The sequence below is a fragment of the Lontra canadensis genome, unplaced genomic scaffold (genome assembly GCF_010015895.1).
Source record: "Lontra canadensis isolate GAN:19392208 unplaced genomic scaffold, GSC_riverotter_1.0 scaffold4, whole genome shotgun sequence".
NCBI classification, from domain to species: Eukaryota; Metazoa; Chordata; class Mammalia; order Carnivora; family Mustelidae; genus Lontra; species Lontra canadensis.
This window is the reverse complement of record NW_022630998.1, coordinates 39,172,762-39,177,247: the sequence shown is the minus strand read 5'-3', so window position 1 is coordinate 39,177,247 and position 4,486 is coordinate 39,172,762. Positions and strand designations below refer to the sequence as shown.

At 47.5% G+C, this 4,486-nt stretch overlaps 1 non-coding gene across 1 annotated transcript; it reads left to right on the top strand.

Moving 5' to 3' along the window:
• The first annotated feature begins 1,004 nt into the window (after positions 1–1,004).
• LOC116864022 lies at positions 1,005–1,111 on the top strand. The gene has a single exon (XR_004381912.1). It is a non-coding gene; the product is annotated as a U6 spliceosomal RNA (small nuclear RNA).
• The last annotated feature ends 3,375 nt before the right edge of the window (positions 1,112–4,486 follow it).

The window sequence follows — 4,486 nt, the reverse complement described above, 5'->3', positions numbered from 1 at the left end:
AGAAGCTAGGCTTCTTATCTGGGGCTGCACAGCTCAAAGAGAGGGAAGTGGAGATTAGAACCAGGGGTACCAATTCCTAGTCTGGTGGGAAATGGGACCCCACGTTTCCATCAGTGCCAACTTCCCAAATTATCAGTGTGATTGTCTGGAAGCAGGACCAAGATGAATATTGCTCTGCTCAAGATACATCTTTCCACCACCCCCAGCCAACACATTGCACTCCTGGAACGTTTGCCACTGAGGGTGCCCAGTAGGGTTGCTGGCCGCAGATTTCAGTAGCACTTGGGAGAGAGGAGGTATTAATAACAATTTGGGGGTGAGCTGCATTATGGACATCACCACCCCTCCATTTGCTCCTCTAGGAGCAAGCAGCCCAGCCTTGGCCCCACAAATGGAAGATGCCAGTAGTAGTCAGGTGACCAACCATCCTGGTTTGCCCAGGTCCATCCTGGCTTAGGACTGAAAATCCTGCATTCCAAGAAATTTCTCAGATCCCAGCAAACAAGGGCAGTCATCCACTCATCATACCTCTGTTGTTTCTCATGGGCCATACATTTGAAGACTTTCAACGGAACCTGGGAGAAGGGGGAAACGGGGAGGAACCAAATGCAGGAACCAAATGGAGGAACCATCTGTCCCATTGGATCCAACCCAGCAAAGAGTGACTTGTTGAGTGCCACATTGATGACAGGCACTGCACCATGTCCTGCCTGGACATGGGACAATCACTGTTCCTGGGCACTCACCGCACACCAAGTGGAAGGGCTTCTTGTGGATGGACACTTTAATCCTCACAGCACCCCTAAAAGGTAGAGCCTTATTATTCTTCCGCTCACAGAGAGAGGTCTGAAGCACAGGGAGATGAAGGAGTGTGCCTGAAGCTAAACGGCAGAAACACGGTTTGAGCCTGGCAGAGGGACTCCAGGGTGTGTGTCCTCCCTTCTTTGCACTGACTCCCAGAGGGGAGATCGAGGCTCCCTCGTCACTCAAGAAGCCACAGCCTGGTGCTTGCTTTGGCAGCCCACATACTAAACTTGGAACGATACAGAGAAAATGAGCATGGCTCCTGAGCAAGGATGACATGCAAATTCATGAGGCATCCCATATATTGTGCAGTTCCCCAGGGAGCTGCCCGCCTTTGTGGATCAAGTCAGAGGAAATGATATGAGTCAAAGCCCAACATGCGGCAGTGAATCATGCAATTGTGACATTTCACTGAAAGAGTATTCCTGTAAAGCAGACTATGACATGTGAGTGAAGCTGAGTTACACCTGAAATTTTATTTTTTATTTATTTAATATTTTTTATATTTTATTTTTTCAGTGTTCCAAGATTCATTGTTTATGTACCACACCCAGTGCTCCATGCAATACGTGCCCTCCTTAATATCCATCACGAGGCTCGCCCAACCCCCCCACTCCCGTCCCCTCCAAAACCCTCACTTTGCTCCTTAGAGTCCACAGTTTCTCATGGTTTGTCTTCCCCTCTGATTTCCCCCCACTTACTTCTCTCCATTTCCCAATGACCTCTGTGTTATTCCTTATGCTCCACAAATAAGTGAAACCATATGATAATTGATGTCTCTGCTTGACTTATTTCACTCAGCATAATCTCCCTCAGTCCCGTCCATGTTGATACAAAAGTTGGGTATTCATCCTTTCTGGTAGAGGCATAATATTCCATTGTATACATGGACCATATCTTTTTTATCCATTTGTGTGTTGAGGGCATCGTGGTTCTTTCCACAGTTTGGTGATTGTGGCCATTGCTGCTATGAACATTGGGGTACAGATGGCCCTTCTTTTCACTACATCTGTATCTTTGGGGTAAATACCCAGTAGGGCAATTGCAGGGTCACATAGTAGCTCTATTTTTAATTTCTTAAGGAATCTCCACACTGTTTTCCAAAGTGGCTGCACCAAATTGCATTCTCACCAACAGTGTAAGAGGGTTCCCCTTTCTCCACATCCTCTCCAACGCTTTTTGTTTACTGTCTTGTTAATTTTGGCCATTTTTAACTGGTGTAAGGTGGTATCTCAATGCGGTTTTGATTTGAATCTCCTTGATGGCTAATGATGATAAACCCTTTTTCATGTGTCTGTTAGCCATTTGTATGTCTTCTTTGGAGACGTGTCTGAAATTTTATGTGCAAACATGTCATTTCTACCTATGTCAGAAATGAGAAAATGTCAACTTAAAAAGAAAAGAAGAAGCCAGTAGCCTGGAAAGGAGGACAAGGCAAAGGCTCAGATCCCTGAAGGAGTAGTAACGATGCTGTGTTGGTTGACATTCTACAGAGCAGTGGTCATGGACCAGGTCTTTGCTCAAACTCTAAGGAAAATGTCTCCTTTAACCCTTATTAGCTGGAGCACAGGACTGTCATCTCCATTTACAGAGCATTAGGCTGGCTGAGAGAAGTCAAGGACCTTACCCAAAGTCACATAGTGGATGGAGCTGGGATACAAAAACAGAAGTGTAATCCCATGAGCGGGCAGAACTGGGCCGTAGGTGGGATCGCAGGCTGTTAACCATGGGCATGCTAGATGAGGGCCAGCTGAGAGCCACAGACTAAGTGCCCTGGACATCTAGCCATCCCTGTCTTCTTATTTTTTTCTGTGTCTGCCAAGAAGTACAGGACTCCAGTCTTGAGCCCTGGGCTGTGCTCGGCTCTCAGCCCCCAGAGCCGCTGGCGGCTACCATTGTTTTGCCAGGCGATGAACCAGTGGCCACCCTGAGAGCTTCACAAAGCAGCACAGAACTCTCGATCCTGCCACAACGTTATTTCTTTTAAGAATAAATGCCACAGCATGGTGCTATTTTAGGAAGCAGCTTTCCACACCCACCCCAGCCTGTCCCTCAATTGTTGGTGTTCGCTTCCTGCTCCACTGAAAGGCTGAAAACACATTCTCTACCTCTACACAACCGAAGCAGGGAGGAGGCCTCGTCAGGCCCTGCCCTGTCACGGAGCTGCACGCTCGGGTTATTATCACTGCATAACCGATAGGCGTGATTAGTACGGACGTATTCCAGAAGCAACTGGTTTAGAAATCATTCACGGGGGTCTGCTACCTGAGAGCACGCGCTGCTCTTCTGCCCACAGAGCTCTCCGGCCTGCAGCAGGTTCTGGGAGCTCCGCCTCCCCCTGGAGAGCCGCACTGCAGGCCTGCAGGGCACAGGAAAGCTTTTCTGAGAGGATCCCGGCTCCTTTATCAGCTTGTACTGAGTGAGAGGATAACTGAGGCTTCTAGACTGTGGGCTGGTCTCTGAGAGGGGCCGTTTTATCCAACCATCAAGAAGGTAGTGGGCTGCAGTGAGAACTGGGTTATTTAGAAAACAGAAGGAACCCCACTGCTTCACTCACAACCAAAAAGGGGAGATTAGACCCAAAGCAGAGGGGAGAGTTACCTCTCTGCAGAGAAATAAAGCCACCCTTGAAGGTACTAAGGCCATGAAGGACCCTAACCTAGTGTGTATTAGAGCTAGAGAATCTGACAGAAAATCAGTGATGTCTGTCCTGATCGAGCAGAGAACACTGGAGCTCATGTGTGATGCTGATGGTGATTAAAAGCCATGATCAGCATTATTTACCACACGCTGGGTACTCATCTGGTTAGTTGACACATGCATTTAATATTTGTGACAACCCTGTGAGGTTAAGTTTTATTATCAGCTCCAGTTTACAAATGTGGAATATAAGACATAGAGAGGTTAAGTTTGTTACTCCAGATCACACAGCTGGAAAACGGTGGAGCTGGAATTTAAACATGGGAGGTCCAGGGAAAACTGTGGGAGCGTGCCTACAGGGTATTTTTAGGGGTGAGTATTATAAAACTGTGAAGTCTTATGAGGTTCTGGGTGATTACTAGCCAATTGTAGAATATGAGTGTTGGTTTTCCTTTCTTATAACAAAGCTGCCTTCAGGGCCCTATACACAGGTGGCCAGAGGCCCAAGGCAGTGCTCAGTAGAGAGAATTCCCTAGGTTCTAACTGGGAGCTGGAGCAAGAAAAGTGTGTCATCTCTGACGTAAAAGTATTTAACACCAGGTTACCTACAAATACACTGAGCTGCCCTCCTTCATGACCTGGATGAAACAACTCTCTTTTATCTACCCAAACCAAAGGTTTCCTTCATCTCTGCAAAGAAGGCGAAAGAGCGGGAGTCACCACCCCACACACCACCCCAAGGCTGAATTGGAAGAGTCCTAACTGGTGGCCTCAAAAGGATCACACTTGTGTTTGTTTCTCCTATGACCTTGTGCCTTCTCCTTACTGGCCACCGCCTAAATCGGGTCCAAGAACAACGTGCCCCGGGTTTGCCTGGGCCCTTCTTCAAAAGCCAGCTCATTGTCTCCTGGGGCGGTCAACCCGATGTATCTCCACTCTCTGAGCAACACTCTGTTCACCTCAAGAAAGAGCCCCGGAATCAGAAGCAATATTCATGATCCACTTCCAAGTTTAAAAACCAGGTTACAAAGTCATATGTAAG